The 14251-nt window shown below is 41.0% G+C and overlaps 1 long non-coding RNA gene across 2 annotated transcripts in view; it reads left to right on the top strand.

The window, feature by feature from the left end:
• Positions 1 to 4808, top strand: part of LOC144305715 (uncharacterized) — a 161037-nt gene extending 156229 nt beyond the window's left edge. Inside the window, exon 14 of one of the 2 annotated variants that reach the window (XR_013372738.1) lies at positions 3397 to 4808. This is a non-coding gene — a long non-coding RNA (uncharacterized LOC144305715). The remainder of the gene's footprint in view (positions 1 to 3396) is intronic. The other variant, XR_013372741.1, reaches the window with a different exon arrangement.
• Positions 4809 to 14251: the final 9443 nt, after the last annotated feature.

Below are 14251 nucleotides of genomic sequence, written 5' to 3'. Positions count from 1 at the left end.
GAAAGTCCCCAGGTATCAGAAGGAAAGCGGGAACTCCGGGTCCGAGCGCTACATGGCATCTTATGCCCCACACAGCTCGTAGAACTATTGGAACCAGACATACGCCTTACGAGCTGGAAATGGTTCTAACAACTGCCCTGGAAGAAGGTTCCAGGTTCTGGGACCTCCTAAGAGGAAAGTTTGAGCTATTTAGATAACCCTGGGGTCACAAAAGGTTGTACTGACTTTGAAATGAAGCCTAAGGGAACCCTGCCCATCAGCCCAAATAATCAACAAGGTTGAGAGTATCCCAGGGTCACGGAGGAGCCGCCACCTGCAAGAACTCAAACCCCCAGGCCTGTGCCGTGCCCGGACGTGGCGTCTGAATCACGCGGCCTGAGTGGAGGAGGCTGACCTGAGAAACCAACCTAAAAAGGCGTCCGATTCTTTTGCTCAAGTTGAGACAAAAGCACTTTAAACCACTTCCCTAAAAAAAAAAAAATTTAATAAAAATAAATAAATTAATTAATTAATTAAACCGCTTCCCTGCAGAGAACTCTCTTCTAATGACTAAATTCTTCTCCAAATTTCTAACCCATTGCACGTCAAGTACTATGCATGAGGATCAGCAGACGGAGGAAGCAGGAGGCCCGGCTTGAAAGAGTTGAAAAACCTGAGTGGAATGTTTACAAAGCATGTTCAAAATGTTCAAAGGGATGAAGGAGGGAATGTAAACCATAAAGGAAGAAAGCAATGAGAAAAAAAAAAAAAACCCCTAAGAATTTGAAAAAATATATATTAGAATTTATATAATTCACACACCCAGTCTCCCCTCACACCTGCTCCCCTTTGCGGTGCCGGTTGGCACGTCCTCTCCAGGGGGTCACTTTGCCGGCCGGGAGGGGGACGTCATTTCCTCTCTAATAACCCTGTGGCTCTCTCGCCTCCCTGTTTAGCAGCACTGGGCGCAGAGAGAGTTTTTTGTTCAACATTTGTCATTCCTGTAGGAAGTGGACTCCACGAAGACAGGCCCCACGCCTGCCTGTTTCCCTCCAGATTCCCATTGCCTAACAGCGCCAGGCCCGGGGATTGTCCGCAGGGCAGCCCCGCCTCCTCGGCTCAGCCCAGCACACACCTGCTGCCTAGAGTCTTATTAATAAGACCCCCTTCACGGCTTTGAGCAACGAGTTATGTGCACACCCTAACCATTGGCTGATCGATTTACTGAACCAAAATGCCTAATTCACCATCCCCCTCTTTCCCTGCCCTTAAAATCTCATTGAGAGCTCTGGTTTCCTCGATCCTTCTTCTAACCTACAAATTCTCCCCAGTCATTTTAGTTTTCCTTCTTCACTAGATGGTTTAGATTGAGCTCTTTCTGAAAAAATACCCTGAATCTCTCAACCCCCTTCTTTTCTCCTGTGCTACAACCTGGCAAATCTCTAGGTCTCTAGCAAATCCGATGAAATTCCTTGCTGCTTTACCTGGATTGATATGTTTTGGGATTTTTCTCTAGGAGTAGAATGAGTTGAGACCATTACAAAGTCATGGTCTCTGATCTCAGCTGGGCCTTCAGGGCTTCCTAGCAATAATTCCGTAAAGTTCCGGCTGACTGCAAACCTGCCTCTGCCTTCCCATCATCACACTGTACTTGGGTGTGGGGTTTGAGACTCTTTTTATTCCACCGAATAGAATTCTTTGACAATGGGGCCTTTCCCTTGCTCCTCTGTCTTCTTCCAGCAACTTACGGATTTCCTGGCACAAAGTGCTGGAAATAAGTGCTCGGTGAATGAATGAATGAGGACTGGAATGAGTGACAACTGACGCAAGCAGTATAAGCAGGAACAATGGAACACAATGGTAATGCTCATGTTATGTGACAATAACAGCATCCAACTTATAAACTTTTTAGACGATGGCAAAAGAAGCAGGTATACACTGTGTTTCTTGTTTGCGAGGTATGTGACATGAGACATTATAATAATTAAAACCATCGGTACATCACAGTAGCACTTGTATTATGCTCACGCCTAACTGGCACTACGTGCCTTTATGGTATCTGTTCCGAGCAGCCCAAATGGCACTGAGATCCAAGGCTACCTGAAGATTTTGTCACGGGACCTTGCCAGTGATGATATTTCAATATATGTTCTCAGCCTTACAAAATATCTTCAGTCTTACTGAGTTCCTATAGTTCCTGCCCTAGAAAAAGCTCCTTCCTACATTTCCTACCATCTCTGCCATTATCTGGAAATATCCATCCTAATCCTCATTCTGATTGTCTGGTCTCTGTTTGCCTTCCCCTACCTCTGCTGACTTCTCTGTTCTTAATTTTTGTCCAGCCCCTGGACACTGGTATCTTTAAAGTCTTCTGGCCTCTCTAATACCTGTTTTCTATACCCCCGAGATGATTCTGAATTTGGCAGCCATACAGTCTTTATCTCTTGGATCTAGGTTAATTCGTGTCTGAGCAAATCGTATTTATAGCCCAACCAAGGGTCCTTATACAATCAGGATCATCATCCTAAATATCCAAGAAATGCAACTGGTTCAACAAAATGTTTTTTATGTGACTATGTTCTTTGACTCAACCACCACCACCGCCACAACAACCAGGGACTAGTGGGTTCGCTAAAACATCTTTTTTTTTTTTTTTCACTTAGAATTTAGGGTAAACAATTGTCTAGCAACTCCCGGGGTATGTGTTTTTGTTGTGGTGATGTTAAGTGGTGACCATCACTGAGGAACAGCTTAAATTCACCCAACTGAGGAGATTCTATTCCTAGATCCTATCATTCTGCCAGCAAGAAACATAAGCTGGAGAGGGAAGGGTTGAAATTAGAGACTGCTAAGTAATCTTTGGCAACTGTGTGGGCCGCATCTAGGTGTACTGAAGAGAAGGGCCATATTTATATGGAAGAGCGTTCTTTTTATTCGAATGTCTCTGCTATTATGCTTCTGCATTCTAATATCACATGTTTGTTAGTCAATATCTAAAATCTGGGAAGGAGAGTGATGTGGTGGAATAGAGCATCCGACTGACCTGGCTTCTAACTGATTCTATCATTTGCTAGTCTTGTGATCTTTGACAAGTCATCAAATTTCTCTGAGACCATATCTTCACCTGTAAAATGGGAATGAGAATACTTACTTCGCGGGGTTGCTAAGATAACAAAAAAAAAGATACTTTAAAGTATATGACATAAAATCTGGCAGAAAATAAGCCATTACGTAAAGCAAGTTTTTCATTAAAGTTGTTGTTTTCTGGTTTCGCCTTATTCATCAGCATGAACGTGGTCCCAGGACTTCAAGCTGGAAAAGGAGGTGAAATGAATTTTTATTTTAGTTTGAGAACTATGGAATTGGGCCGGTTTGCCAATAGAGGTTGGCTATTTAGATGAGTCTATTTGGTTTCAGGATGATGTCCAGCCTCATCCTTCACCAGCTGAGTACTGCTTGTTCCAGAATTGCGTTGCTGAAAGACTGGAGTCATACAAAGTCAGGCAGGAGTGTCTCAAGAAAGCAATGCCAAGACACAGCTTTGGAAACATGGTCTAAGAGGCATCCAGTAATGTTTATCAGCATTCTGTGCAAGGAAACTCGACTAGAATGTGAGGTAATGCAGGAGAACAGACAAAATTGAATTTTACAACATCAGCAATATTTATGTCTGGGATAGACTTTAAAGACTACTAAATATTATTTAAGCTCAGAGTCCAATTCCTTCATTTTATGGATGAAGAAGTGGGGGCCTGGAGAAGTTAAGTAACTTGCCCAAGTTAACAAAGCCAGCTGTCTTTACTAATAATCCAATATATTTGCCACTGAACCCTCCTGGTGACACAGTCTCTGCTCCATGAGAGTCATAGAATTATAACCCTCAAAGAAAAGTCAAGATGGCCAAATCAGTTGACTGGACTGCTAACTGAGATTTGCCTCACTTTCCCAAATTCATACCAGAGAAGGGTAAGGCCCAGCTCTCCCTCTCAGAACTTTTACGTGGGATTTCTATTTTCTTCAGTTTTTGATGGTTTCATAAGTGCTGGTTTATCATATTGTAGGGGAAATAGAGGAAGAATCAGCATTAATAAGATGTGTTTTTGCAATACCCTTAACTGTGAAATTGTATTTCCTGCCTTTCAAATCCCATTGATTTCTATATATTATAATGCCAGGGCCGAGGGAGAAGGTAGGATAGTGTGAGGTATAGGAAAACCAGGCAGTCCGTTAGAGTTGTAGGTCAGCAGAGTAGGGGTGAGGAAAGTTGTGAAAACTAGACAGGCCAGCAGGTATGAAGGCAGGTCTGGGTATCCCAGGCCTGTAGGTATGACATTCACCTGCAGTGCTTGCAGCACCCAGCCTGCCTTAGAGCTCTGTTTCCGCAGGTTTGCTCTGAGAGTGTCCCAAGAGCTGTCGCACAGGCTCCTTTGTCATTGGGCCTCTATGCCACCACGCCTGCTAATGCTGGTATCACGAGATCCCTCTGCATGAGGCACAGGGTCTCATTTCCAGAACTCCAGCAGACCCTCCGCTGGGATGTTGCTCCAACATAACCCAGCTTCTGGGAGACGCCCTCTTCTCCAGTTGGCCACTCTGTCCTAAGAAGAACAGACCTTTCCCTCCACTCTCTAGTCTTTGAAATCACCAGACCGGGGGAAGAGAAAATAATCTAAAGCTAAATGAGCTAAAATTAGCTAAAGCTAATCCACAAGCTAAAATGTCTTCCTAAGTCCCCGTTGCCCATCCCAGGAGTTCTTAGACCAGAGCTGTCCATTTTCTTCTGAAGAAATTTTAACTTCAAGGTGTGAATTTTCCCTATGAGCCCCAGGAAGTATTACAACAAAATGCAACATCCCAGGGTCAGAATATTGGGTTAGTTTAGACATCCATGGCGCTACTGAGTGCTGTATGTTGAGGGTATAATTGACATATCATATTATTTGGAGCCTTTCACACTGGCGTGCGTCAGAATCACCCGGAGCTTCTCTTACGGCAGAGGTTGCTGGATCCCCAGCTCCAGAGTCTCTGCTCTGACAGTTCTGGTTAGGGCCCAAGGATTTGAATTTTTACAAGTTTTCATGGGATACCAATGCTGCTGGCCCAGGGAACCACACTTTGAAAACCACTGACCTAGTGTGTGATGAGATCTAGAGAAAATCACAGCAAAATATAGTAGCCCAATGTCAGAATGTGGAGTACGCGCTACTTCCATCAGCATCACATGGTGAAGGTATATTTGACCAAAGAATGTTAAGCTATTTTTAATAAGATGGAAATCACCTTTATCTTGAAAACTGACAACATTTGGACAAAATATCACGTTGTGAGATGGCAAATCCCCTAGAAAACTGCCACGCATCCTTGTGATGTCACTGTATTTAAATTCCCAAGGAGAATAAAGAGCAGTTTTCCAGACCCATATAAAGCAGCAGTCTTTACATTCTGTTGTGACACTATTTCTTCTTGGATATTGGGAATAAGTTATTTTTAAGGTCCTTCACTTTCCTTAAATCCAGAGTTAGCGGTTACTCTGCTCAGATGTAAGTTCAAATCAAAATCGCAGTAACAAGCATTAACAGTGATGACAGCACATGAGGTGAACAAACGCAGTAGGAGGCCGTGTAAAGAATAATAAAAAAAATGCAACATTTCTTTTTCTCACGTAGGATGACTGTGTAACTTAAATAACGTCCCTATTTATTATCATAGGTTCACCTGGTCTTATCTTAAAAACGATCTAGAACCTGGAATCAGTGATGTTTAAGAAGCGAAGTTGAGGAATGGCCATGCCTCGTGGCGGTTGACAGATGCTGGGACATCGGTCGCTGTCCTCACCCTGTGACACACACAGCCGTGTAAGGGGAAGTCGGATCCACGCCCCTCAGGGCTCGATCGGGCGTGTGGAAGCCCTCTGCCCCAGGACCACCTCTCAGAGCCCCTGGAAGCTCGAAGACGGTGCAAAATCAGAACCATGTAGGACTCTGCTCTTTCTGAAGGTCATTGGCCAGGTGTGGAGAGCAGCCCGGGGCGCCCCTCAGAGCGCCCCCCGAGGCCCCGGGGAAGGGCCTGGCTCGTCGGGGCGTGGGCACTGCGAGGAGCTGGGTCACAGCAAGGGGACCAGAACCTGAGTGATGCTCGAGAGCTGCCCGGTGACAGGGACCTCGTGGGAATGTCTACTGTGCAAACAAAACAAAGAGCCCGCGTTGGGATCTGTGTCTGTCGCCTGCTCCTCTGCACCCCGGAGTGAAACCTGAGTCCTGCGGTGGCGGTGGGGTCGCTGAGCAGGGCACTGGCTGGCTAGGAGGCCGCCCAGGGACCCTGCCTTAACCGCCGAGCGCTGCAAGGGCAGCTGCCGGGGCTTTGCATGGTTCGGACCCGCCGAGGATGCCAGCGCCTGTCCAACCCCGGGGAGCTCGCTAAGTGTTGGGAGAGAGTAAGTCTTTCAAGACCAGTGTGGGTTAGCACGGCAGGCACTTGCGGAAGCAGTAACAAGCCTCCCGAGTCTTTCGTGTTTGTCCTTAAAATAAAATATATATAGAGAGAGACACATCATGACCAAAAAATATAATTCATGTCAGGAATATATGTGTGTGCACGTACCTACATGTATACATTTAAAAATACGTAGCCTAGGGATCCCTGGGTGGCGCAGCGGTTTGGCGCCTGCCTTTGGCCCAGGGCGCGATCCTGGAGACCCGGGATCGAATCCCACATCGGGCTCCCGGTGCATGGAGCCTGCTTCTCCCTCGGCCTATATCTCTGCCTCTCTCTCTCTCTCTGTGACTATCATAAATAAATAAAAAAAATTGAAAAAAAAATATTTAAAAATACGTAGCCTAACACACACACACACACACACAAATAAATAAAAATACATAGCCTAGCGTTTTATTAATTTCACATAAATTGTAGAAATTTACATTTTTTTATTTTTCACTCTTACTTTGTTTTTAGATTCCATGTTCTTATAATAAGTCATTCTAAAATGACTTATTTCCTTCCCACTTATGGATAAGTCTTTCCAATCATAAACATGGAATATCCCTCCATTATTTGTAAACTATAATAGAATTTTGTGACTTATTTGTGACCCTTAAAGAATTTTATTTTTTTAAAGATTTGTTTATGATAGACAGAGAGAGAGAGAGAGAGAGAGAGAGAGAGAAGCAGAGACACAGGAGGAGGGAGAAGCAGGCTCCATGCCGGGAGCCCAACACGAGACTTGATCCCGGGACTCCAGGATTGCGCCCTGGGCCAGAGGCAGGTGCTAAACCGCTGAGCCACCCTGGGATCCCCAAAGAATTTTAAGGAATACATTTTTTTTTATGCTTTCATTCATTGTTGATTTAAGTAGGGGGACTTATTAATGTTTTTGTTATTGTTGTGTTATCTTATTTTCTAATTGTTGGAAAGAGGAACACTGTAAATTTTTATATGTTAATTGCCTATTCCACTTCTCATTTCTCTTTTATTTATTTAATTTATTTAGTTCCAGGCTTGTTTTCCATTAGCCAGGACTACAGTGTTCTGTGTTGATAATGAGGATCTCTATCTTATTCCTAAGTGAAAAGAAATGCTTCTAAAGTTTTTCCATTAATATGATTCTTGCCGTAGATTTCCCTAATCAGAGTAAGGGAATTCCCTTCCCTTTCTAGTTTTCTTAAGAGCTTTATATCATATATAGTTGTTGGATTTTGTATACAAAATGGATACAAATATCCATTTGTATATTTATTTTTACATTTATATGCCTTCCCACCTTTAGACTTTACCTTTCTAGTATAAACCTTACTTTTTTTTTCCCCCAGTGGAAAAGTTTTATTTCATAGTTTACTTTACAAATTTAAGTCATTTAACACGGGTACAACAGAAACGTTTGAACGTGAACCCTACACCACCCCCAAAAAGCACATGAAAACACACAAGGATAGGGAAATCCAAAAGTAAGTTGCCTAAACGTACAATTTTCAAACTAAGCCTATCATTAAGGTCCGCGGCTTCAGTAGGAAAGCATGGTCCGGGGTAGTGACGCTGCAGGTGCACCTGGAGGGCGCTCTGGTCCCTGTTGGGCTTCAGCGCCTCGGACAGGAGGCTGCGCAGCCGCGGGACACTATCAACCAAGCGGTTCACCTTTGGAAAAGTAAGGAGTCTTTCCAGGGGCACAAAGAATCCCTTTCCCACACAGCAAGGCTTGGGGGAGCTCTCAATTTGGGCCCTTTGAGCGTCGGTGACGATGAATCCGTACCGTGGGACGCAACTGTCTTCTGGACCAATCTACTGTTCACCTTTTTCTTCGGATCCACGATAAACCTCAGGCTCATGGAGCGGGAGGCTCTTAGCACCTCTGCGCTCAGGACTAACAGGAGGTTTTTCTTCTCCTGTAAACTGGGATATGCTGTTGTAAAAACGGTTTCATAAACATGTTCATAAAATCATGAAATGCATGATTCAGTTGCCTTTGCTTCGTTTTTCTGGAAGACCCCTATCTGGGTACAGTACCCAACATGCTCAGCTCCTGCTGGTGGAGACCCCAGGGTTTTTATTTATTTTTCATTTTTTATTTTTTTGAGGGAACAGGCACGTTTAATCTCAAATGGCAGCTCAGGCAATTGGCAGGGACTGTGAGGGCCCCAAATGGAGGCAGACTCTTAAGGCTGATTACATGCATGTGACATGGCCCCGGGGAGGGGGTACTGTTCTGTTGTTACTGTTGTTGTTATTTATAACCTGTTGGATTTAATTACCTTTCTGTGTAGTATTTTTGCAGCTATGTTTACATATGAAATTGGCCCATAATTTCCTTTTCTTCTCTTATTCTTTCCAAATTTGGTATGAAGACTGTGCTAGCATTATAAAATTAATTGTGTGGCTTTCCCACTAATTAGAGAGTATGGATTTCTTGTGGATCTTATCGGTAAAACAGTCTAGACTTACCCAATCTTAAATGGTTTTTTAAAATAATTGATTAGATTTCCTTAGTCCCTAATGGGCTATTTAAGGTTTTTTTCATCTTGGGAAATCTCAAAATTTTCTCTTTCTTCAATACTTGTTTTCATTTCATCAAATTTTCATAGTTACTAACTTGTAGTAGTTTATGGTATGCTGAATTTCATTAATTTTTTAAAAATTTGTTATTCTTTTGGCTATTTTCACTTCTACTGTCCAGTATATTTAATTACATCTTTTTTTCCTTTTTTCCTTTAATAAGCCTTTTCATTCAGTTCTAAATATTTTGAAATTTTCCTCATGATGTTTTCCTTAATTTGTACAGAGACAACCCCCAATAGAAAGGGTAAGAATCTCACAAAAGACACTCCACATATATACACATGCATATGTATGGTGTATATGTATGTAGATATGTGCATGTCAATATAGCAACATGCATGGAAGTGTACATATACATATATCTGTATGTGTATATACATATGTTTATCCAAACGGTATTATGTTTTATGCAATAGATTTTATTTATAGTTTATTTATCCATATATTGATTTTATTGTCTATTCTTTATTCTCTTTTTTTTTTTCTATTTTCTAAACTTTCTTCTCTTTGTTCTTCAGTTTGGATATTTTCTTGTAATCTGTTTTCTGGTTCATTAATTCTCTCTTGAGCTGTGTCTAATCTGCCTTGAAAACAATCGATTGCATTAATTTCAGTTATCGTACTTTTCAGTTGTGGAATTTCTTTCCAGCTCTTTTGTATAGTCTTTAGTTCCTTGTCAAAATTCTAAATCTTACTTATAGTTCCTTGCAAATATTAAGGGTTATTTTAAGTACCCATATGTGATAATATCTGTATCTTTGTATATCTCTATTATCTATTATTTCTCTTACTATTTTGGGATGTTTCCTAGAATGCCTCAGGTTTCTTTAGCTTGATATTGGAATTGAATATTAAAAATTGTAGAAATATTTTGAGGACCAGGATGATGCTATTTTTCCTCCAAAAAAGATTTACTCTTGTCTAGGTGTCTAGGTGCTTTAGTGACTCCATATTATTTAAGTTTATATATTTAAAAAAAAAAAAATATATATATATATATATGCCACATTTTCTTTATCCACTCATCAGTCGATGACATTTGGGCCCTTTACATAATTTGGCTATTGTTGATAGTGCTGCTATAAACATGGGGGTGCATGTGCTCCTTCAAGTCATCATTTTTGTTTCCTTTGGATAAATACCTAATAGTACAATTTTAGCTATTACCTTTTAAAGTATTGGTTTCTTTCTTTCTGAGACTCCAATTATGTTAACCCTTCTTATTCTATCCTTTAAACATATTACCTTCTTTCATATATTTTATTTTATTATCTCCCAATGCTGCATTCTAGATATTTTCTCTCTACTTATCTTTCGGTATACTAATTCTTTCTTTAGCTCTATATAATCTACTGCTTAACCTATCCACAGAGTTCTTAATTTGGGACATTGTATTTTTCAGTTCTAGAGGTTTTATTTGCTTCCCTTTAAATGTGATCTGTCAGTCTTTATAGGTTCTTCTTCCCTACAAACTTTTTCCTCCAAATTGGTCTTTATTTATTTAAACATAGTTGTTTTATAGTCTTTGGCTGATCATTCTGGTGTCTAAAGACTTGCAGATCTGTTTCTTTTGTCTTTTGCTTTTCCCAATTCTCATTTGTAGTGTTTTGTTTATTAACTTGGTTATTTTTGGCTGCTTTGTGGCCATTGTCCTTTGAAAAATATTGTAAGACTATTCTGAGATCTTGGGTAAAGTTAACTTTTTCCAGAGAAGTTTCAAATTGGTTTCTGCCAGATAGCTAGAGACATTACTTTAATTTTATTCCCACATCAAGGCCACTTTAATCCATGCTCAAGACTTAAGGTCTCTGAGTCTATCTCAATAATGCAAATCTATATTGTTAATACCTCATAAATGCGGGTTCATTCCTAGTTAACCCGTAGCCTCAGAATGTGACTTTTTGGGAACCTAGCTTATCATGGGAAGTGTCTAGTATTAGATTCCACATCTTGTCTGACCCTGGGCTTTTTTTTTTTTTTTTCTCATCTCTTACTCAAATGAAGTTAGCGAAATAGAAGTTCAAATTTACTGGGATTGGTAAACACTTTTCAGGTGAAAAGAGGACTCTATATTGGCTTACCTCTTTAGATTCCTCTGTCTCCTTCAGGCTTTACTTGGTAACCCCTCACAATATTGTTTGCTCTTCATTAATTAAAAAAAAATCTTTTAAATTATTTATACAACATATCTAGTTGCTTTCATCAGGACTCATTCAAATAACCAAATTTACTATAACAAATAAAAAAAGGAAAAAGAGGGAATATAAGGAGAAAGTTCCCCCAAGAAGCTGTTTTTCAGTGCTTTTTTTTTTAAGATTTTATTTATTTATTCATGAGAGATGCACACAGAGAGGCAGACACAGGCAGAGGGAGAAGCAGGCTCCATGCAGGAAGCCAGATACAGGACTCAAACCCAAGAATCCAGGATCACGCCCTGAGCCAAAGGCAGGCACTCAACCGCTGAGCCACTCAGGCGTCCCTTGTTTTTCAGTTCTAGTTTTATTTCATTAAAGTCAAAGGATATAGATTGTGTGTCAAGTCTTTGGGGGAGCAGTATATTAATATTTTTGTATGCACCCCTTGAAGTTTAAATAACATAGTACTACATTTCTTTAACCTAATGAGTTGAACCGCTGTACAAGGATTATCATTACAATTGTTGCTGCCATCTTTTGGCTTTTCTTTTAACTCCAGCCTTTGTTGAAGCCACCACCTGTGTGCAGGTATAACCTGACAACACATTGTCTCAGCTGCACTGCAGATCTCTAGCTTTCTATTCCAAGGATTCTTTACTACCACTGCCTGGGACACCTGCAAGAACCTCTCACCATTGAGACATATGGGTGAACCAAGAAGTGTGGACAAATTAACAACCATGGGCAACCCATGATCAATAACACATGGGAGCTGAAGGATAAATATCCCTCTCCTCTATCCTTTGAGTAGATAATTCTAAGGTGGATTCTCCACAGCTCCTCTGAAGACCCTAATGGACTGAGCCCAGTTGCCTGCCATTCTGATCGACTTGATGATGTAGTCTTAAATTGATTCCACTAAGTTGGCTTTCCCTCCTACTCAGTGTCACTCTTGCCAGTCCTCTGTTCTTTGGGATTCTTTCCAGAGTAACTACCTAAATACAGAAACCTTGAGGGAAGCTAGGGGAAAGACAACATGCTTTCTTCCTGGGTTTTGTTTCTTTTTCTCCTTTCCTTTCATTTAGTGAATAATCAAATCTGCTTCTGCTACTTTGAAAGTTACTCATTCTACTTTTATTCTTCTAGCAGTTACTTTTAAATCACTAAACTAAGGGAACTATCTAAAGTTTATCAATATCTCAGTCTTTTTCCCAAACATATCATTTTAACTGGTTCTTAACACACTTTGACATACATCTGTATACCCCAAGCTACTATTTGTATTTAGAATTTTGTTTCAGATTCATATTGCCCAAATGGGTTTATCTGTAGTAATTGCTCATTTAAACAATCACAGTACACAACTCTGTGCTCTTTCACACACATATCACTGCCTGCTCCTGACTTGATTCATTTTTCTTCCTGGAGTTTGACCTATAATAGTTATTTCAAAGAGAATATATGGTGAACTTTCTGTAATATTTATTTCTCCTCACATTTAAACTATGGCTTAACTGGAAATAAGATTCTAGGTTTAAATGTATTTTCCTTCTGAACTTTGAAGATATAGCTCCAGTGCCTTCTAACCAGCATTGCTGTTGAAAAGAATCCCTCTCTGATTCCTGATTTTGGAGGTGATGGTTTTATCTCCTTTTTTTAATTTTTAATTTTTCTCTTTTTGGCTCTGGAAGACTTTAGAATTTTCTCTGTCTTTGAAATTGTTAAATTTTGTTGTAATTTGAGTTTGTTATCCTTGTTTCAAAATGCTCACATTCCTCAGAGATCTAATTAATTTTCCCTTTAAACTCATCTTTAATTTTTTGGCACAATGAATTGCCTTGGTTAGTGACATTTACCTTGAACAAAAGTCTGATGGCTTTGTTTGGCTTATGTTTCTCATAGGTTGTTTATTTGTGTGATTGCACACACATGCATGTGTCCATAAGACAGAGAGAGGGAAGGGAAAAAATGAGTGGAGAGGGGATGAGAAGACAGGGGAGGACAGAAGAAATGCATGTATACCTGAACCCAGGTTTCATTATTCCCACTTTCCCTTTCAGTGGTCCACTCCTCCCTTGGGGTATTTTCAGTCCTTCCACTGGAGACACTGTTCATGTCTCAGAGCAAATGGCTTTCTTTTTTATTTCCTTTCCTGGTCAGGGAGTGAGAAATATAGGATATGCATAGTAGGCATTACCTCCCCTGACTTTCTACTCCAGCTAGAGCTGGTCTGTATTCCTATTTCATGAGGTTGCACCCAGCTAATACTCTTGCTTTCTGTCTCCATGAGCTCGATGTAATGGGCAATGTCCTGGGTCTGTGAGGTTCATGCTCATGCAGCATGTGTGTGCATGTGTGTGCATGTGTTAATGTACAGCAAATGTCTTATGCAGATTTCTAATTTTTATACAAACGTGCAAGCCTTTAATGTTGGTCAAATTCCCAACATTAAAAAGAAGAGGTATCTTCTAGCTCTGGCCCCAGTTTGGCTGACTGACTGATTGCCACTCCCAGTTTTAGGTTCCTGGGAGAGTGAGAGGGGAAGAGGAACCTGCCATCGGCACCCTCTGCCTCAGTCCATATCTCAGTAGTGGCCCTCTGGCCCTCCCCTCTGCCCTCTCCACCTCTTCCCTCCATGGTAGTTCTACACTACCTCTTGATTCCTCAGGCGCACTCACAAGGTTGGTTTCCATTGTTGAGCATGGCTCTCGGTTTCATAAATTCCCTTCTCCTTCTTCTGGCCTCTTCTGGTCCTTTTTGGCCCAGGGTTGGAGGTGAAGTGGGAGCCATCAGCCTGGACTTAGTTTCCCATCTGGCAGAACTAGCTTTCCTTTATCGTTAAACTCTTAAATGTTAAACTCACGTGGCTATTAAACTCTGTATGGGTGTCCATAGGTGGATTGATTTTTTTTCCCCCAAGATGACTGACCTAGTCTACTATAAACTAATTCCAAAACTAGTTTATAATGGAAATAATGTGTCAAGCTGGGGAGAGGCAATATAGCCTAGTGGGATGTGGGATCAGATGACTAGGCCTCAAATCCCAGTTCTCAGGTACATTAACGGTATAACTGAATAACTTACTAAAG

Source organism: Canis aureus, chromosome 36 (genome assembly GCF_053574225.1).
Source record: "Canis aureus isolate CA01 chromosome 36, VMU_Caureus_v.1.0, whole genome shotgun sequence".
In the NCBI taxonomy this organism is placed as follows: Eukaryota; Metazoa; Chordata; class Mammalia; order Carnivora; family Canidae; genus Canis; species Canis aureus.
The sequence above is the reverse complement of the archived record's forward strand: the minus strand, read 5'-3'. Positions and strand labels throughout refer to the sequence as shown.